The 23,028-nt window shown below is 36.3% G+C and overlaps 1 long non-coding RNA gene across 1 annotated transcript; it reads left to right on the top strand.

Annotated features, from left to right (window-relative positions):
- The first annotated feature begins 1,356 nt into the window (after window positions 1-1,356).
- Window positions 1,357-16,357, top strand: LOC310895889. Its single transcript, XR_014581030.1, has 4 exons — window positions 1,357-1,416; window positions 8,484-8,565; window positions 9,652-9,786; window positions 15,430-16,357. It is a non-coding gene; the product is annotated as an uncharacterized lncRNA (long non-coding RNA).
- Window positions 16,358-23,028: the final 6,671 nt, after the last annotated feature.

Genomic DNA, 23,028 nt, shown 5'->3' with positions numbered 1-23,028 from the left:
GCAATGGACACAAACTGCAATGCAAGATGTGCTGTCTGAACATCAGGAACCACGTGCTTTTTTTTTTTTGCCTTTTTTTTTTTTTTGTGAGGATGACTGAGCACTAGCACAGTTTTCCCAGTGAGTTTGTGTATTATCTGTCCTTGGAAATATTTAGAACTAACCTGGACATGACCCTCGCCAACCTGCTGTAGGTAACACAGCATGAGCAGTGAGTTTGCACCAGATGACCTTCTAAGCTCCCTGCCAACCTGCCAACCTCACCAATTCTGTGATTCCATGATTTTAATGGTTGAGGAAAAGAATATTATAACTGTTAATTTCAATTTTATCTGCTGTTTTGCCAATGCATGCAGCAGAAGGAATGAATCCTGAGACTTACCTTTCCCATCATTAGCTTTCCAGTTTAATTTTTGAAAAATTGAAGTGCTAAATCTTGAAAAAGAAAAAAAAAAGATTTTTTGTTTGTTTCTTTTTTCTTTAATGGCTCATTTGTTGTGTAAGAAGCTATGAAAATTTTGAGTGACAAAGGTGGTAAAATGACTGAGAAAAAGTCAAATTGCACCAGAAAGTACAAAGAAAATCTGTATGCCTCATTTCTTGCAATGGTTGAGAAATAAAGAGTAGACAGTAACTGTAAAGAAGTTTAAAAATCGTACATAAGTACCATCCACGAAGAGAGAAACTGTTTTGTGAGACACTCCATTCTTCGTTCTAATTTTTTGTTTGTAATCACTCATTCTAATAACTTTAAAAGTTTTATTGGAAGCCTTATTTTTTGTAGACATATTCCAAAGATCTTCAGCTGTGGTAAATGTACCTCCACCTGTTCAACTAAAATATAATTGTCAAAAACTTGATTTTTATATCCAAGGATTGAAGGTCAGTCCTCTGTCTGAAAAAGGCTGGAAAACTTTGAAGATATGTATTTAATTTATTCTGTTTTTGTTGTTATTGTAGTTTTAAATAATTTTGACGAAGCATAAGATAGCTGTCCAACTCATTTTAAATAACTCAATTTTAATGTCAGAGAGTAAGTTGCTGACATCATTTATAACAGTGAAATTTGGAGTATATCAACTGAAGTGAGTGAGTTTACCCCAGTTTTACTCTTGTGTGTTTCAGATCAGAGATAATGTTTAATTTATTAACCTGTAAAATGAGGAAGAAATTTGAATTTCTTGTATTTTGTGAGGAAGAATGTATTTGTTGAGAGCAGTATTTTATTTTATTTTCTCTGTTGCTACATGATTCTCGTATAACAGTGAATTTTCTGTTGCAGTTATCTTGTTGCAAGACCATCTTTTACTGTTTCATCAACCCTGTCTGAATTGCACTGTCATTGGTTTTGTCATAGGTGGATGCTTTTCTGAGGGAAGCTAAGAAACAATCTCCAAATTACTGTCAAAAATCCGGGTAAGGACATATAGGTCAGCTTGCACTCTCAGCTTTTTGTTTCCTCAAGTGTAAAACTATTGACATCCTTTTTAAAAAACCTTTAAAATGCCATGTAATTGAGGGGAAGACAGGTTTGACCCTCATCTTTGCATGGCACAGTGAATGTGGAGATCATATAACTGGAAAGCTAATGAGGACAGACAATGACTAGCTGGAGTCTCCCTTTGATTGCCTAATCTCTGGGAACTTTGCATGGTCTATGTGAAATGAACTAAACTTACTTTTAAAATATCTGTATATGGTATTCAAGATAAAATATTAGCCATCTAAATCCAGATTCAGTAACCAAAGAAATAAAGAAAAATGTACACATGTAAAGTAAATTCCTGCTGGTATTTATTTCAATCCAAGAGGAAAAAAAAATATATATATATATATATGTATATATACATATATACTGTTTATACCTCTATAAAAACAGTGTAGTTGTCCAACAGAAAATGACTGGTTGCAAAATTAACTTAATGGCCAGAGATTTACACATACATAAATAATTTTTTTATCAGTCTGTTCTGGACAGTTCCAGTGTAACAGAAATTCAGGAAATGATGCTAATTAACTGCAACTGCAAGAGAGACAGAGAAAAAGAATTGATTGTTGTATTTACAGAATAGTTCAAATTAATATTTACTGCTGTTTCTGCGTAGGAATAAAGTGCACATGTTTTTGTGATCAACATTTTTCAAATGCACCTTATTTTTATTAGAACAGTAATGGTAAAGTCAGTAAAACCTTTTGATCTGTTGGATGGTTGCAAATTGTTTACAGAAATAAAAATTGATACTAGTATTGCACCTAGAAATTGATGGTACACAATATCACGAGAAAGAGTACTAGAAATTGAGAAATTGAGATTATGGGAGTACTGTCATAAAAATATACTTTATTATGTAGAGTATGTCGAAGTAAATTAAAGTCCCTTCATTGACAAAGTTCCAACAATGACAAAGGGAATAATGAATCTGGGAACTATTAAATACTGTACTGAGGGGTAAACAACGATTAAGAAACCAGTGAAGAAACTCAAGCTTCATGTACACTCATAAACTGCTTTGCTATAAACAGCAAACATAGAATGACCCACACAGTTGTACTTCAAATGATGCACTGAATTATATTTCACAGCATTAGACAAATTACCTTTATTTAAGCTGTAAGCTTTATAAATTCAAGGAAAAGTAGACAAAGTTATCATTAGCAATGTGTTGCAGTAGTGAAAATAAAATGGATAGTCGGTCAATGTGAAGCAGATTAGATTTAAAATTAGGAAAACCTTTCTGTTTGCTTTTCCTTGATATTTTAAAGATAGGCTACTCAGAATTAGAAGAAGAATTAATACTAAGAATTTAAATGATAAATTTTTGTAACAAAGAGAAAAAAATCAATCTAAACCTATGAAAATTATTTCAGAAAAGTTGGAAAAAAATATTTTAGTTAGAAAAGTAATAGGCTAGTGAAAGTAATGCTAATTTGGAAGATCTGTAAGCGTGTTGTAGCTGTACGAGTACGTAGGTGTTGATAGGAATACATGGATCTTAGAGAGAGTACAGTGAAATTTTCCTTACAGAAAGCAATTTTGTTTTTACAATGCCATTATATAGGCGATAATTATGAGCCATAAGGCTTCACAGCTCTCTATATATTAAGCAAGAGTCTCTGTAGTAAAGAGCTAACTGTTTGTTTGAAAGTGAAAGAGGAATATTAAATACATTGTTTTAGATGGCTAAAGTGTATTTTTTATATATCTTGATGAAAGTACATAGGAATATGTAAGTATAACGTGTCCCAGTTTGAGAAAAAAATAAAAAATAAATTAATTTCTTCTTTTTATTTTCCCCAGCCAGATTGTATTGTACTGTATTCTGAACAGTTCTGTTGGCTTCAGAGAAAAAATGTATGGAAAAACAGTTCTTAGTACAAATGATGTTGTCAAAACATAGTGTTTTCCTGTATTCAAGCACACATATTGTGTAGATAAATGATTGGCTTTTGCCCCTATCATCTGGAAATTTATGCTAGGCATGGCAGAGAATGTCAAACTCTACAAAGGAGAGTAATTAAAGGACAGGGAAGGGTCAAATATTCCATAGAATAAATGGTACAGTAAATTGACGACATTTTTGTCACCAAGAATACACTGATTCTAAGATAAGAAAATCAATCTGTAACAATTTCTGGGAATTTTAGCCACATATATATTTACGTATGTATATATATTAACTGTAGCATAAAACAAACAAACAAACACAACACCAACTTTTTTAGCTAGCAAGTACAGACAATTGATTGGAATACGCAGACTTTGATGAAAGTCCTCAGACCAAAAAGTAATAGGTAATATGGTAGAAATTAAATAAGCCTACCTGAATTAAATAGTTTAAATCACGAATAAATATTTTTTATAAATGCAAGTATTTTACTATTTCAAGGTGGAAATCAGGTGAAAAGATTAGCCTTAAACAGAAAAAAAAAGCAGATGGAATTAATTCAGAAGACAGAAAGACATTCGAGGAACTAGCTGAAGCTAGTCTTGTCAAAGAAATGTTTAAATTAAATTGAAGTCCTGGAAGAACACTAAGGAAACAAAGTTTAATTACGGGTGCTAAATTTCACACCTCACTTGAGTCTTTATTTGTATATAAATGCAGTGCTCATAGTGTGCGCTTGCAGCCCAGAAGGCCAACTGCATACTGGGCTGCATTAAAAAAAAGGAGTGGCCAGCAGATTGAGGGAGGTGATTGTCCCCCTCTGCTCCGCCCTTGTGAGGTCCCACTTGGAGTGCTGTGTCCAGGTCTGGGGCCCCTAGTGGAAGAAGGATGTGGAGCTGTTAGAGCAGGTCCAGAGGAGGGCCACAAAGATGATCAAGGGGCTGGAGCACCTCTCCTATGAAGACAGGCTGAGACAGCTGGGGATGTTCAGCCTGAGAGGCTCTGGGGTGACCTCATTGCAGCCTTTCAATACTTAAAGGGGACTTATAAAAAGGATTAAGGACTCTTTACTCACGTAGATTATGATCAGACAAGGGGGAATGGTTTTAAACTAAAAGAGGGAGATTTAGAGGTTAGAAGGAAATTCTTCACTCAGAGGGTGATGAGGCACTGGAACAGGTTGCCCAGAGAGGTTGTGGATGTCCCATCCCTGGAGGTGTTCATGACCAGGTTAGATGATGCCCAGAGCAACCTGATCTAGTGGGTGGCATCCCTCCCTATGACAGGGGGTTGGAACTAGATAATCTTTGAGGTCCCTTCCAATCCAGGCCATTCTATGATTCTATATGTGTGTGTCTATTTTTTAGAAATAAATGTATTTTCTTTTTTTTTTCACCAGTAAGTAAGAGATTTGGGGATTTCAAAAGTTTCTAAGGAAAATATTTACATACCGTGAAAAAATCTGGAGGAAAAAAAAAAAAAACTAAACCAAAATCATCTTTCAGAATTTTATGAAGAAAATATTCACCCTTTGCAATCAGTTTTTCTATTTATTTTTTCTTTTTTCTTGATGAACGTGTATCCTTTTCCTCATGGAGGGTCAAGAGGTAAAATAGTCTTTTCTACTCACCATACTGTACATTCACACACACATGCACACACACACAGAGATGTCCTAACATCCTACCGACTGGTCATTCACAAAGCCACATGAGATCATACTTTCTTCTAGGGAGAGGTATTCTCCAAAAGCTTTTCCGTAGAGATGGGAGGAATGAAGAGACACTTCAACAGGCCAAAAATATTATCTTTTCCTATTGGTGTCCCTTTGGAAATGGTGATATCTATATATCAACAAGTGAAATTGCATTAAGGTAGTACTGTAGCAGATTTTCCAAGGGCTTTCAGAGCTTTGATCTGGAGTAGGGGTTTAATCTCTGTTGACTGGTTTCCTCTCTGAAGGAAATGAGAGAATCCACAAAGGTATCCAACATGGGGAGCAAAAAGGAGATCTGTGTTATACAGTCTCTTTGGGTTCACATGTGGTGAGACAGGTAACGCAACTGGAGTCCTGCACTGAAAGGATATAAGGTGTTTAGGAAGAACAGGGTTGGAAGAAGGCAAGGAGCGGGAGCTGATCTTACGTGGAAGAACAGAGTGGGAATAAGGCAAGGAGGAAGAGTTGACCTTATGTGAAAGAGCAGTGGAAATGCATAGAGTTCTGCTTTGGGTTGAATTATGAGCCACTTGAGAGTTTAAAGTTAATGATTAGTGGGCAGATCACCCTGGGTAGTGTTGTGGTGGGTACACTGATGACAACTTCCTGGCACAGATGATCAAGGAGATGATGAGGGGAGGTGCTCTGCTGAACCTGATACTTACATATAATGAAGTACTGGTGGGTAATAAGAAGCCTGGGGGCAACCTTGGCTGCAGTGACCATAAGAAGGTGAAGTCCAGTATCCTGTAAGGGGGTGTGATAAAAGGCAGCGGGAAAAAGCAGTATCACAACCTTGATTTTTGGGAGATCAAATTTAGGACTCTGGGGGCCTGCTTGGAATAATCCTATGAAATATAATCCTGGAGAGAATAGTGTTCCACTGTCAAACTGTGCAGAGATAGGTTTAGAAAGTCAAAGCCCACCTGCAGCTGAATCTGGAAGGGGGCATAAAAAGCAGCAAGAAGGGCTTCTGCAGGTACATCAGGGAGATATGTAAATGAACCTCTGGAAATGAGTTACAAGTTCAAAAATTATCAGACAGTATTTGACACAGACAAGCATATGGCATATGGCATATCATGTTATTTACGCATTTTGTCAATGTTTTGGTAAAGGGAAAGTTAAACTTTTCTAGACATGGAGTCAATCGTAGATAATAGGAAAGAAAGAACACTAAGTTCATCTTGTGAAATCTTTAGAAAATAATCAAATACTTAAAAGTAAAAATCCACAGAAACATTTCACCTTTTGCTGCTGTCTGGAGCACAAAATTTAGAGATATAAAATTCAGATGTTTTAACCTTGAAGACATCAGTAGTATATTATTTCAGAAAAGATCTTATGTTTTCACACTATCCTATTTTCAAGAAGCCATCAAGCACAACACTTGTATTAAACTGTAGTTTTAATGCCAAGTAGGGCTTCCCAAACTGAGGAGTCTGAAGCTTAGTGACGAGTCTGAATAAAAATCTACTGTATGCCAAGATTGCAGATGAATCATAGGATTATTCATCTTTAATTTTTAAGAAGGACAGATGCTAAACTTTAGAAAACAAATGAAACAAAAACAAACAAAAATAACAATAACGACAAAACACACGTGCTAGTAAGGGTAAACTGGCAAACTGTGAAAACAGAATATTTTGATTCCTTCCGTCAAGACACAAAGCAGTAGTGAAAATAGCATGCTTAACAAGACTATGGCATCTCCCAGTGTTTAAATGAGATGGAAACAATCACAAACAGAGTACCTGAAGAGTTCACCTCTTCAGACAACGATCGCTTTGAAGTCATGTTCATCTTTTAAATTGTCATGCTGGGTGGCTACCTGTATCACAGACATCCTTTTTAGACCTGAATGGAAAGTAGAAGTCAGGGACATATAGTAATGAGATTCCCAATATCGTCTCTAGTTTGCCTTAGATTATCCAGGTTGTTGCACCGAGGTAACTTGCTGAGAGCAGTGCAACAACTGCTACCTCCAGACACACATATATGCTAACATTTTAGAGCAAAGAAAAAATATATTTTTTACATTGAGAAGGCCCTCTTAATGGTGCTAAAAAAAGGTATCAGTTTTTCAGAGTAATGCAGTTAAAGTGTCATTTCAGTTGTAGCCCTGAAGAAAATTATCTACATTTCCTATCAGACAAAGAGGTTTCATATTAATATCATTGCCTTGTTCTAGTGAGCCATAGGGATTTAATGCCCATAGATAATTTAAGCCTTTTCTTAAACATCTGTGTCAACAAGTTATAAAGAAAACAGACTGGTGGCCTGATAAAAATATACACCACAAGATTAAACCATTATGCAAAAAAAAATATGACCACCCACAGTTTAGAGTAGCCCAAAGCAGTGTATTACATTGGCTTGACTTCAGTAACAAGCATGGACATATACGAAGTTTGTGCTTATTCAGCCTCTAAATGTATAAGAGAAATATCCATATATTACATAAGTGTACTACAGCCAACCAATGGCTGTCATATAACAGGAAACAAACAAACAAAAACAACCAACCTCCTGTGAACAGTACAAACTGCCCTGTTTTATGGAAGGATTAGTTAGAAGTTATGAAGTCCATGTTTAGATGAGTGTGAAGGGTTTTTTTTTGTTTTGTTTTTGTTTCTTTGTTTTTGCCTTCCATAGAAAAGTAACATTTATTTGTAAGAATACATTTACTATCAGACTCACACTGTCTTTCCATTGTATTTTTATTTATTTATTGAAAAGTCATCACACAAACCTGCATTAAGAGCATTGTGTGAGTTCTAATTAATGTACAAGAATCACAAATACCTTCATTTTAGTATTCAGTTTAAATTGCACTGAATTCTTCAGCAGATATAATGTTAATGCTGTTGGCAACATCTGTTCCACATAACTTGGGAAAGCCCACAGTTTTTTTATTATAAAAAGTCAGCATTATTTTAAGTTAAATCAGGAGATGTGAGACAGTATTTTCAATACTCTCTATTAATGATTTCCCTGACTTCACAGAGGTTATTTTTCCTTTGACTTTTCACAGGCAGACCAAGAAGCATCTTAGTGAAAGAACAAATTGAGCTTATCTGGCCTCCAGCCAGATAAGGAAAGAGTTGGAAAACAGTTTGCAGATTAGTCTGGCTAGAGAAGGGAGAAAAGGTCTATATAAAATTGTTAGACACTTGACAATAACTTTCACCCTGCTGCCAAAAGCATGGAGACACAAATCTAAATGGAATAATATAGAATGTGGTTCCACTTTCTTGAGTTTTGATGGAGTGGTGTGGTGAGTCTTTGGTTTGGTTTCATTTTTTAAGTCTTCACTTTTTACTTCATTTCCTTCATTAAGTTTTCACTTTTCACTTCATTTTTTGTTTTCACTTTTTAAGATGAACATCTTCCTGAGTACGTGATGCAGTCCAATGTGTAATCTGAATGTTTTTGACAACATGCAGCCATCCATATAAGCAGGTAATCTTTGAATTTCAATTTTACTCCAGCTAGTTAGGAAAGAAGGAAAGGAGGAAATCAGTGGTTCTGTGGTCATTTAATTATCTCTGTTTTTTGCTGATACATAGTTCTCAACAGCCCTGTAAATTGGAATGCTAAATATTAATTCACAGATTAAACTATTAAAATGTGATAGTCTTTAATTTGAAGATGACAGACTGAGAAGTTTACTCAGAATAAACCTTTACCAGAAAACTTACCAGAATAAACCTAACAGAATAAACCTTGCTTATGAAGGAAGCATGTGCATATTACCTATCAAAATCAAACCAGAATACAATTAAGTCTGTAAATAAAATATCTGGAATTTCTGCTTCTCTGTGTAGCTATTCTTTTCCTTTTGGAGAAAAAGTGTATGGTACATTATGAGAAGTACAGTAGAGAAAAGACTATTTTTCTGGAGAAGAAAGGGATTACCATCTCATAAATGAGAGACTCTGCCACTCTTGCTGGCAAGCTGTGAAGGGCCACAGATCACTCTTGTAATGAAATCTGAGCTCAGTAGGAAGAATGTGTCATTCAGAAAGATAAACTCTTACTTTGTCCTCAAGAACAGTAGCTGCTGCATCATAGCAGCATTTAGGGACTGCAAAATTCAGGAGACATTCTGTAAATCATTAGGGACTATAGGCAGGGCAGCAGAATTGTGCTGCTTGCACACATTTACCAGATGAATACAATTCTGAATGCGTTGGTCATAACTTAAACAATTAATTCACCCTATGATACTTGTAATGACTCAAAACCAGGCACCTGCTGAGTTACTTTTAGCATTTCCTTTGGAGTTTGGACCATGAATCATGTAGTAACCTGCATCCTGATTTGTTTCAGCTGATACTGAACCACAGACCTGGCTCTTTGTTGTTGTTGTTGTGGTTGGTAGGTTTTTGTTTGTTTGTTTTGCTGTTTTTGTTTTTTCCTTCCTTCCTTCCTTCCTTCCTTCCTTCCTTCCTTCCTTCCTTCCTTCCTTCCTTCCTTCCTTCCTTGCTTTCCTAGCTTCCTCTTATGCATAAGGTCTTGTCATAGGTTTTTATTCTATCTTCCTAGACAGTCAGTGAGATCATACCACTCTGTTCAAGGCCAGGATGTGTCTGTTCACAATGACAACTCCTTGAAAATGTCCAGTCCATTTGAAGTAAAAGTGGTTAGAACAAATATTGATGAACAAGCAGAAAAAAATATGTAAGTATGATTGTGAATCTCTACTCCCCAAAGGGGTAAAAAGAGCAACAAATCATTTACAGTTCCTTTTGAATTTTTAAAATTACCATGCTACTTTTCATACAATGAAAAGCTTTTGCAATTTGGAGAACCAGGGTAGTTCATTTGTGTTACTTGTTAAACACAATAAGACAATGCTGGAGCCTCAGAGAGGCTCTGACAAGAAGCTGAAGACATTCCAAGTTCAAGGCAAAATGTCAGAATGTTCACTGTATTACTCTAAATTAAGCTAAATTAGGTAATCCAAGAAAAGCGATAAACAACTATAAATATGTACATATACATGTTACTATCCACCATATACCAAATACCTGTAAGTTGAGCACATTTAATAATTAAAATTTTGGATTTACCATAAAATATAATTCTTGGAAGGTTCTAACATTTTTCACGTTAAGAAAGGACAAAATTTTAAACATTTGGAACTAGATAATCATTAAAAAGACAGACTGAAAGGAAACTTGAGGCCAGACACTCCAACCTGCTGCTCAGACCAGGTTGCTTAGGCCTTCATCCCACTGGGCACTGAAAATCTCTAATTTAGAATCATAGAATCAAAGAATGACCTGCGTTGGAAGGGACCTCAAGGATCATCTAGTGCCACCCCCCCTGCCATAGGCAGGGACACCACCTACTAGATAGGTTGCGCAGGGCTTCATCTAACATGGTCTTGAACACCTCCATATTTCTTTCCATAACTTTATAAAACTGAAAAGAAATTCAAATTTTAAAGACTTTATTACTTTAAGAGGTAATGTCTCCTGGTGTCATCAAATTTAATTGGCAAACTAAACTTCCAGAACTCCACAAATGAAGCTGAAAGGTCCCTCTGTGAAATGAACAGCTCTCTTTCACAGCTGATTTATTTTTTGGAACACTCAAAAACAAACAAGCAAACAAACAAAAACACAGAAATGAGTTACTCATGAAAAGATAAAAGTCATGTAATCTCTTTGAAAAAAATAATCAAACCAAACAAAACTATATGCTTGCATAGATAAAATGAACATACTAGTAACTGGGCTGTGGGTTTTTTTTGTTTGTTTTTGTTTGTTTGTTTGTTTGTTTTTCTAATCACAGAATCAACTAGGTTGGAAGAGACCTCCAAGATCACCGAGTCCAATCTCTGTCCTAACACTAAAGTCCTCCACTAAACCATATCACTAAGCTCTACATCTAAACGTCTCTTAAAGACCTCCAGGGATGGTGACTCAACCACTTCCCTGGGCAGCCTATTCCAACGCCTGACAACCCTTTCAGTAAACAAGTTATTCCTACTATCCAACCTAAACCTCCCTTGGTGCAACTTTAGCCCATTCCCCTCGTCCTTTCACCAGGCACGTGGGAGAGTGGACCAACCCGCACCTCGCTACAGCCTCCTTTAAGGTATATTTAGAGTGCAATACGGTTGCCCCTGAGCCTCCTCTTCTCCAGGCCGAACAATCCCAGCTCCCTCAGCTGCTCCTCATAAGACTTGTTCTCCAGACCCCTCACCAGCTTCGTTGCCCTTCTCTGGACTCTCTCAAGCACCTCCATGTCCTTCTTGTAGCGAGGGGCCCAAAACTGAACACAGTACTCAAGGTGCGGCCTCACCAGAGCCGAGTACAGGGGGACAATCACCTCCCTAGCCTTGCTGACCACACTGTTTCTGATACAAGCCAGGATGCTCTTGGCCCTCCTGGCCACCTGAGCACACTGCTGGCTCATATTCAGCTGACTATCAACCAATTCTCCCAGGTCCTTCTCTGCCAGGCAGCTTTCTAACCACTCATCTCCCAGCCTGTAGCGCTGCTTGGGGTTGTTACGCCCCAGGTGCAGGACCCTTGTTGAACTTCATACAGTTGACCTCAGCCCATAGGTCCAGCCTATCCAGATCCCCCTGCAGAGCCTTCCTTCCCTCAAGCAGATCGACACACGCACCTAACTTGGTGTTGTCTGCAAATTTACTGAGGGTGCACTCGATCCCCTCATTCAGATCATCGATAAAGATATTAAAGAGAACTGGCCCTAGTACTGAGCCCTGGGGGACTCCACTAGTCACCAGCCTCCAACTGGATTTAAATCCATTCACCATGACTCTTTGGGCCCGGCTATCCAGCCAGTTTCTAATCCAACAAAGCGTATGCCAGTCCAAGCCAAGAGCAGCCAGTTTCTCGAGGAGAATGCTGTGGGAAACGGTGTCAAAAGCCTTACTGAGGTCAAGGTAGACCACATCCACAGCCTTTCCCTCATCCACTAAGCGCGTCACTTTGTCATAGAAGGAGATCAGGCTCATCAAGCAGGACCTGCCTTTCATAAACCCATGCTGACTGGGCCTGATCGCCTGGTTGCCCTGCAAGTGCCGCGTGATGACACTCAAGATAATCTGCTCCATGAGCTTCCCTGGCACTGAGGTCAAACTAACAGGCCTATAGTTTCCCGGGTCTACCTTCTGGCCCTTCTTGTAGATGGGCGTCATGCTTGCTAGCCGCCAGTCGACTGGGACCTCTCCTGATAGCCAGGACTGCTGATAAATGATGGAAAGCGGCTTAGCCAGCTCTTCAGACAGTTCTCTCAGCACCCTCGGGTGGATCCCATCCGGCCCCATCGACTTGCATACATCTAAGTGCTGTAGCAGGTTGCCAACCATTTCCTCATGGATTATGAGGGCCACAATCTGCTCCCCATCCCCTTTCACCAGCTCAGGGTACTGGGTATCCGGAGAACAACTGGTCTTGCTGCTAAAGACTGAGGCAAAGAAGGCATTAAGCACCTCAGCCTTTTCCTCATCTCTTGTCACTAAGTTTCCCCCCGCATCCAGTAAAGGATGGAGATTCTCCTTTGTCCTCCTTTTTGTGTTTATGTATTTATAAAAACATTTTCTGTTATCTTTAACAGCAGTAGCCAGATTGAGCTCCAGATGAGCTTTGGCCTTTCCAATTTCGTCCCTACAAATCCGTACAACATCTTTATAGTCCTCCTGAGTTGCCCGCCCTCTTTTCCAAAGATCATAAACCCTCTTTTTTTTCCTAAGCTCTAGCCACAACTCTCTGTTCAGCCAGGCCGGTCTTTTTCCGGGCTGGCTCGTCTTTGGGCATGTGGGGACAGACCACTCCTGAGACTTTAAGATATCCTTCTTGAGGAGTGCCCAGCCTTGCTGGATTCCTCTGCCCTTCAGAAGTGCCTCCCAAGGGACTCTGCCAACCAGTGTCCTGAACAGCTCAAAGTCAGCCCTCCGGAAGTCCAAGACAGCAGTTTTACTGGTCCCCCTCCTGACTTCGCCAAAAATAGAGAACTCTACCATTTCATGGTCACTCTGCCCAAGACAGCTCCTGACCACCACATCTCCCACCAGTCCTTCTATGTTTGTGAACAGAAGGTCCAGCGGGGCACCTCCCCTGGTAGGCTCACTATCCAACTGTGTCAGGAAACTATCTTCCACGCTCTCCGGAAACCTCCTAGACTGCTTCCTTTGAGCTATATTGCATTTCCAGGATATGTCTGGGAAGTTGAAGTCCCCCACGAGGACAAGAGATGATGATTTTGCAACTTTTGTCAGCTGCCTGTAGAATTCCTCATCCATCTCCTCATCCTGGTTTGGCGGTCTGTAACAGACCCCCACCAGAATGCTTGCCTTGTTGGCCTTCCTGCCGATCCTAACCCACAGGGACTCAACCTTATCATTCCCAGTCTCAGCCTCGAGTTCCACAACATCAAAATGCTCTTTTACACCTCTGTGATCAATGAAAAGCTGTAATTTAATCTTGATATTTTATTATGCATGTTATCTTTTCTTGCTGCAGGGGAATAGTTTGTTTTTGCACTTTTAGTATTGTTTCTTAAAGGAATGGACACATATCCTTAAACATTTGAACAAATGAAATAACACATCAGTTCTCATAGAATCAGAGAATCGTAAGATCATAGAATATCCTGAGTTGGAAGAGATCCAGAAGCACCATTGAGTCTAACTCCTGGCTCCACACAGGACCATCCCCAAGTCAGACCACAAGTCTGAGGCCATTGTCCAAACCCTTCTTGATCTCCAGCATGCTCGCCATGACCACTTCCCCAGGGAGCCATTTCCAGTGACCAACCACCCTCTCGGTGAAGAAACTTTTCCTGACATCCAGCCTGAACTGTCCCTGTCACAGCTCCATGCCATTCCCTTGGGTCCTGTTGTGTCCCCAGAGAGCAGAGCTCAGCACCTGCCCCTCCGCTCCCCTCATGAGGAAGCTGCATGCCGCCATGAGGCTTCCTGTCCGCCTCCTCTACTCTGAGCTGAACAATCCAAGTGCCTTCATCCACTCCTCATACATATTCCCCTCCAGACCCTTAGTCATTTTTGTAGTCCTCCTTTGGACACTCTCTAATAGTTTAATGTCCTTCTTATGCTGTGGTGCCCCGAAATGGAGATGTTGAATGAGGTGAGGCCACATCAGAGCAGAGTGCGACAATCCCTTCTCTCAGTCAGCTAGCCATGCTGTGCCTGATGCACCCCAGGGTACGGTTGGCCCTCTGAGCTGCCAGGGCACACTGTTGACTCATGTTCAACTGACTGCTAACCAAAACCTCTGGTTTTCTTTCTATGGGGTTGCTCTCCAGCCTCTTGTCCCCCAGTCTATACTGGGGGTTGCTCCATCCCACGTGCAGAATCCAGCACTTGCCCTTGTTAAACTTTGTATTTTTGGTGATTGCCCAGCCTTCATATTTGTCAAGATCTCTCTGCAAGGCCTCTCCTTTGCAAATACAGTTTCATAATGCATGTTTTTTTCCATTCTGCTGTTGTTTCTTCTTCACTGAGTATCATGAAGTCTTGACACTTCAAGTCTGTGACTTTTTCTTCTATGTTACATGGAATAATAGTTCTTTCTTTTGATATGTTATAAGGTTGTGTTAAGTAAACCAGATTCTGTATGTCACACTATTTTAGGATTCCTTTTAGAGATAGTCTGACTCTTGGCTGAAAATATATATATGTATATTTATAAATAAATATATATATAATATATATATATTGTAGATGCTCTTTGAGGACAAGAATTAGAAATTTTTTTTGGGGGGGGAAATAGATTTGAGAGAGGGTGATAAAGGCTAGGATCTGCTAGGATCTGTGATAAAGGCTAGGATCTGCTGCTGAAAAACAAAAACCAGAAGTAGTTAATGATGCAGAATGGACTGGCAGGTAGGGCGTGGGCCAAAACATTAAGGACTGAAAGGCAAGGATAATGTGATTAAGTATGGTTATTTGGTGAACTTGAAACAAGGAAAGAGACTGAGAGAGGACAGGGAAATACATGACCTTAACAAAGCCAGTAGCTAAGGAGGCAGTTAAGAAAGCATTCTCATCAGAGGTTTAATAAACTGTGCTTGCAAAAGAAAATATTCTAATATCAGTGGAGTATGTTTCTATCCCATAACACTCCAGATTATTTGGATTGAATATATTCTCACTAATTTAATATTTTTCTAATACCATTTTATTTCCCCTTATTTTAATGAGAAAATTAGATAAATATTTGTGTATATCAAATACAAATTGGTGGATTTAAAAATCTGTTTTTATTAAGTACTTAAGCCATGACCTTCTTCAAGTACCTATCAAAAGACCATCTTTATTTTCAGGTGCCTAAAAGTTCTTAGTTCTTTAAATGTGTCATGCAAAGATGCAATTACAAGACTTAAAAATCCTGTTTGAGAATCCAGACTTCAGTATCCAGACATTTCCCCCTGTTCTTCTATTCAATAACAACACATCGGAATAACCTTGTGGTAAGTGTTGCTAAGCAATAGTAGTTCTGGTCTGTTCTAAAGTAGTTTAAACAAAATGTCTGACTACATGCTACAGAGTTGTGAACACAGTTAGCTCCAGTAATCTAAATAATTATCTAAAATATTTTTATACATTTCATTTTTTAAATAAAAGGTAAAGTAAAAAGTAACTACGTTTGTTTGGCATATAATATGTAGAGTCAAATTCCCTAGTACAAGTAAAATGGCACCTGAAGTGAAGTAAAAGTTAATTATAATTGACACGTAAGATTCTGGAAAAAGCATTTAGTGACTTAATCTGTTAATATAAATTTAATAAGAGAATCCCCACAGTGGTGTGAGGTAGAGAATCAGGAGGACAAAAGTGAGAAAACTCATGGGTTGAGATAAAGACTGTTTAATAGGTAAAGCAAAAGCTGCATGCTCAAGCAAAGCAAAATAAGGAGTCCATTCACTACTTCCCATTGGCAAGCAGATGTTCAGCCATTTCCAGGAATCTAGGCCTTCAACACAGCTAATAATTACTTGGGAAGACAGACTACATAACTCCAAATGTCCCCCCTCCCTCCTCCTTTTTTCTCCTAGCTCTTATTGTTAAGCACAATATTATGGGATATCCTTTTGTCCAGTTAGTGTCAGCTGTTCTGGCTGAGTCCCCTCTTCTTGGGGCACTGTGAGAAACAGAAAAGATCTCGTCTCTGTTTAAACACTCTGAAGAAACAACTAAAATATTGGTGTGTTATCAACACCATTTGCAACACAAATCCAAAACATAGCACCATGTGAGTTTTTTTCTGATTCTGTCCTCCATTTAGATAATTAGATAATTTATAATTAGATAATTTAATAATGAGGTTTAGATAATTCTGGTAAGTTTTGCATAAATATGCAAGTGTTTGATTTACATTCAATGATTAACTGAAATGTTTGTTTTCTCCCTAAGTTCTCTGATATTTTGTCATTTATAATTCAGGAAAGAGCCTTTCATTAAGTAGATAAAAACAGAGGCCTATCTTAATACCCTTGTATTACTTTACAAATAGCAAAATTGTAAGGAACCTGCACTGGTCTTGGTAACTGAATAAAATAAAAATAAATAAATATATATCAATAATTATACAATACAAAGAATAGATAAATATTTTAATATAGGCATGGTGTGGCACATTCTTGTCCTACAGAAAAATTATATGTATGTAAATGATAATTATGTGCCTAAGGAATTAATAAAAATAATAATAAAAAAAAAAAGTCAGAAGTTAATCTGAATTTTAAATCAAGACTAAAATTTGCTTCAGAGAAACACTAATAGAAAAATCACCTGTTAGGAAAAAATAAATAAATAAATAAATAATCTTTCATAATTTACCTAATTTCAACTACTAAATTTATAGAAGGGCTTGGGTGTACTCAGATGGGAAGCCTGAATGATCCATCCAGGAAAGAAAAATGCTTTCTTAGGATGTTAGATCCCAATTCTATAACCTCAGTTAACAATCCTATCTTAATATAAAATAAATAAATATTTTACTTTATGGTAATTTGACATTAAATATTTTACTCTAACCTTTTACACCTGAAAAAACCCGAACTCATTGATTCACACTTCTGATAATTCTTGATCATCTAGCTTTCACTTGACCAAACTAGAAATTGATTTAAACTGATTAATTAAATTATTAATTTATAATATAATCTGATTAATTAATGATAAGCTATAAATCTACATCAGTCCATATTATTTGTCCTTAACTCCAATTTATACAAGGGGACTTTCAGGAGGATAATTCAGCTTTGGAAATAAGATTTTTGGATGCCTTCATCCCCAGAAGTAAACCAAGAACACAGATCCAGCAGAAGGCTTTTGAGTTTCCTTAATTACATTTTTCCTGTTACAAGGTGACAAAATACTCCATCTTTTACTATTTCTCTTTTTCATCTTACACATATGTATGATGAGATGATGAGACATACATCAAGATATCAGTTATTGCATTTCAGAACTGCAATCTGGAATATTTTGTTCTTCTCATATCTGTGAGCAGCATACAGAGAAACATTTTTCTAGGTTACATGAAAGAAACCAGGATCTTTCCAGAATTTAGTTATCTAAATATTATTTTATATTAGTTGGAATAATTATAATATATTAATTACAATAAGGAAGTGCTAACTACTCAGTTTCAAAGTATATTTTCAGCTTGTCTGATTTAGATTGGATACATACATGTTAAAGCTGTGATATGCGCTTGATTTTATTTTTTTAAATTAAATATGATGGTTTAATGTTCTGCTTAGTGGTCATAACAAATCTTCAGTGAGGGACTATTATTTTAATGCAAAATAAACAATTACTTTATTGTGAAGCAATGCAACCTGAAGAAAGGGAAAATAAATTAAATATTTATTAATCTAACATGGAATATATTAAATTTGACAACACTGCCAGGAGGCTTGCCTATGCTACTAACTTATGAAAGGCAGACAACAGAATAAAAGTGCAAAAACATTCACAAGAACTTCAGCTGAGATATTCAATAATTCAGTTTTCCCTAAAAACCAGATAATCTAAAAAGGAAAAACATTTTCTGAAAAAGCAATGGTATATATCATCCTGAAATAATCCAAAAGGTTTTGCCAATTCATAGAGCTGAAATATAACTGTTTGGACATTAAACAGATAAAAATAAGAACTCTACAGAACTCTACAGAAAATAATGTAAGCAGGTATGCAAAATCCATATTCATTCTACACGTTTATATTGCATGAGCAAAGTATGCATCAATTCTCCGTCTAGGAAAATTAATTCAATTTCCAGTGATTATTTATATGGCAGTGTACATAGCCATATAAAAACTTAAAAATAGGTCCTTTAGGAACTCCAGATTCATATTAAACCTAAATCATATGGTCTGTCATGATAGAATATCAAGAAACTGCATTCACTGGTAGGTACTAGATGTAGATAAAGGAGAGAGAACTACTAAGATCATCTGATCATATAATTATTTAGCAATGAGTTGCAATGAAGTCTATCCAACAACATTTATGTTAAAAAAATCTTAATAAAAAAATTTTATTGAGAAAAAATGGTTTTGTTCTTTTTCTATATTACATATAGTCTATAATCACTCACTGTACTTGACTGCTTCATCTTATCCAATCTTCTAGGTCTGAATTTGTAATAAGGGTACATTCTTCTATGCTCTACGATATACAACGTATATTGTTTTATTATTTTTTCTATACTCCTATTGTAACTATTAAAATTATCTTGGTTAAGGCACAACCCTGAATATTGTCACTGAAAATTACAGGATTTTGTTATTAGTTGATGATCTTGAGTCCAGACATGCAGCAGATTCATGTTGCACCTATTCCTGCATTACTTAATGATGACTTGCTACACAATGTAACCCAGCAGTGAAATTAATGTTTAGCTTTTAAAATAAACATAATAATCAAATTTCATTTTGTTGCTTTTTGCAGAAGTGACTTCCTATATTCTTTTAATGAAATAAGTATGAGAAGCATATAGTTTTAAAAGAATGTTTTAACATAATTATTTTCCAATTTACATTAATTAATTAATTTGAACTATTTTAAATCAATACTAAATTTCACATGGAACTGAAAATGTGATTTTAAGAGATTATTTAGGTGAGGGAAACAGATAAAGGGCTACCCATGGTTATACAACAATATTAAAATTCAATATCCTACTGATAAAACAGTTAATGAATTTGAACTGGTTCTTTCAATAACAGTATCTGACAATTTAGCAAATGCCACAAAGTCATTTCATCTCTGTTGTCAAATATATCACAACACTGATTATATAATTAAAGCCCTAAGGGGATGCCTTCCATCCTAGTTTTCAAACTTTCACCTACAATATAGCTTATTTACAGTATCAGAGAATTATTATTTTTTTATTATTATTTTTAAAGACTACTTTTTGAAGAAAAAAAAGTGACGGGTTACTACCTCAAGTTATCTTTTATCTTTTTAGTATTACTTATGAAAATCTATCTGTATTCTTCAGCACACCTAAAAATTCAGTGATACAGAATACTCTGCCTGATTTATGATTGTTCAAAAATTTCAAAAAAATTCTGGAATATATATTCATTTTTGTTAACTTTCATCTCTTTTATTATATATAAACTTATTTGAAATAGCTGAAATATCTGCTTTCATTTTTCTGCAAAACCTAGATTGCTGTTTATTATTCCAATTGACCTTGTTCCTAAAATTTGGTATTATGGTTTCTTAAGCATAGAACAAAACACTTTTTCTCAAGTCTTTCTCAAGTCTTACTTACCTTTCACATTTTTCAGCTCCCATATACACACACCCAAGGACTTTTGGACTTTATTCATACCAACAACCCCAAGTCCTTGTCCACTGGGCTGCTCTCTATTCTCTCATTGCTCAGTCTGAATTCATGTTTGAGATTGCCCAGCTGAGGTGCAGGACCTTGCACTTGGCCTTGTTGTTCACACAGGCCCACCTTTTGAGCCTGTTAAGGTCCCTCTGGATAACACCCCTTCCCTCCAGTGTGTCAAACACACCTCTTAGCCTGGTGTCATCTGCAAACCTGCTGAGGGTGCATTCAGTCCCAGGGCCCATGTCACCGACAAAGATGTTAAATAGTACCAGACCCAAACCAGACTGAGGGACACCAGTCCCTGAGGAACACCAATTCATTAATTTATTTGTTGCATCCAATTTATAGAAAATATCCTTGAATTTCTACCAGTTTGTTATACTTAAAATATCATGGGCAAAGGGAATATGTCACATAAAGCCTTAACCAGACTATTAACAAATTACTGTTATCTCAGTGGAAGCTGTGCTTGTACTTCTTATTATATACATTTAAAATAAAATACACATAAACTTTTTAGTAAATACCCATTTTTCTGGTGTTAAGCCTATCCACTTCAGTCAACTTGGCAGATCACTGTTTAGCATCAGTTTGGTATTGGCATCCCGAGTCCTTCAACAAGTAGATTAAGAGGTTGAGATTGATGGTTTCTTCCTTCACACATTAGGACGTGTGGTGATTTTTGCACATTTGCACATATTTTACACCTTGATCTTTCTTCACCGGTCTGTAGGGCTAAGTTACACCCATAATTATTTCTGATGTTGTGTTTTACCTATGTTGGAGACCTGTTGTTTGTTCTCTTTGATATCTCTAAAGCCCCCAAGGTTTCTTTCTTTTGGTAAATGAAAGTTGGATAACTTCCAACAAGGGGAATACCTGGAATACAGCCTCTTAATATCTCTGTGGATAAACAGTTGGACATTTGAGACTAAAATAAAATGAAATACAAGTTAAAAATATAAGTATCTTTTTCAGTCTTTGGAGCCTGTGGAGAGTTTTTCTGTTGGCTCCTCTACAGTTACATAATTTAGAAGCTTATTCCTATTAATCTTATTGCTATTAATGTATTAATCACTATTTTTTCAACTGGATGCTAAATTCATTAAAGGGCATAGAAGAGCTTTTGTACATTCTAGAAACCAAATTACTAAGAAAAATATTAGTAAAAGATCTTCTGAGCTGAACAACACTAATTTTCTAAAAGATGTTTTCTAATTATAACATCATGTATGTAAACCACATGGGAAATATAGGAATTCCATTCAACTTTCCTACCACATTACTTCTAGAAGGAATGGTATTTGTAATGAAAAAATAATAAAATAAAGTAAAATAAAATAAAATAAAATAAAATAAAATAATAATATAATATAATATAATATAATATAATATAATATAATATAATATAATAAAATAAAATAAAATAAAATAAAATAAAATAAAATAAAATAAAATAAAATAAAATAAATCCTTCTTTCATAAGATGGGTAGCTACACATATTAGGACAGCCTATTATATAACTGAAAGAATAAACTTATAGTGGTCATTTATAAATCTTGATATAGAATTTCAGATGTTCATATTGCCTTTTTATTGCCTTACAAATATCTGTGTAAATTTATGAAATTTGTCAAGGGAGTAAAATCAAGATTATCAGGAGCCGACAACAAAAGCTGACATGGTCAATATAACATCTGGAATTGTGTCTTTGCAGCATCTCACTGGTGATAAGTTTAAATTAAAAATTGGAAGAGTATTGTATCATTCTAAGTTGTTAGGTTCAATGAGTTAACCATAAGTAGCTAGACTAGTTGATGAAAGCTGTAAAATTCCCTCCAGTATAAAATAAAAGGGCACTCAGGAAAACCAGGTGGTGATCTTGTTCAGCTGAAGATGTGCATCCACAATAATTGCACATCACTAAGTAGTGTGATTTAAAATAAACAAACAAACAAACACAAATAAACAATCAAAAAAACCCACCCCCAAACTTTATTTTTAGGTCAATTAGGCCCATAGAATATTTAGACATTATTTTTGACAGAGTAGATATATTTTGTTAGTTCTGACAGAGGTGTTTCCAGTGAAAGGTAAACTCAGTTATAGTATTTGTTTTTCTGGAAAGTTCCTATTTCTACTCTTTTGAGCAATAACTTATGAAGAGGTTTGCTTCCCTTTAAATCATCTCAGTAAACACGAGAAGAGTCCATGTATGTGTCTATGTGTGTGTACATATAAATGTATGTATTCTCAGTGCAATTTATTTTACTCAATCCTTTGGCAAAGACAGCTAGCTTTTCTTCAGGGATCCTTCAAGAGTGTCAGTGACTATGCCAACTCTTCGAGAATCATTTTTTCTTCAGGAATTTACTCTAGGTATGTAATTTTTAGAATGTGAACCAATATTAAACTAGGTAGACAAAATATGTGTAGAGGCATCAAAGCATTTTGATCACAATAAGCTCCTTATAATTTGTTGGCTCATCTTAGTATTTTCTAAATAACCTAAAGTAGATAGAACATGCAGAATGCAAGATCACTTGTCATACATTTGTTAAAAAGAGTAATGTTCCAGCAGTGTTTATTAAATAAAAGCTTTGCTCGTGTATTATAAATAAACAACCTTATAAACCTATGTAATGGTACCATGTGGTGGTCTCTTCTCAGAAGTTGTACAGTGGCATTATTTTCACAGGCGATTTAAAGGTGTGTGCAGCTTTTAGAGTGAAGCCATAAATTTCTCAGTAGGTAATTTTATTTGCTGCACAATGCTTATCTTATGCTTACATTATTAAAGCACTTTTTTTTTCTATGCTGTGCAATAGAGATGTCTTTCACAACCTAAATAAATATTGAAAACAGTCACATCTTCCATACAAGCAGAGGAAAACAAAGAAGATTACATAATTCAGACTATCACAGGTAAGTTGCTCTTTTCTGCAGAAAGGTCAGCTATTGTAAGACTTTTAGTACCTCTTAAGGATAGCCTTCTTCCTTTGCTTCAACATGATTCTGATGTTAAACACATCAGAAAATGCACATAGTTTTTGCATAGTT

This window comes from Anser anser (genome assembly GCF_964211835.1).
Source record: "Anser anser genome assembly, chromosome: 2".
Taxonomy (NCBI): domain Eukaryota; kingdom Metazoa; phylum Chordata; class Aves; order Anseriformes; family Anatidae; genus Anser; species Anser anser.
Note: the sequence above shows the minus strand (reverse complement) of the source record. Positions and strands in the feature narration are given on the sequence as shown.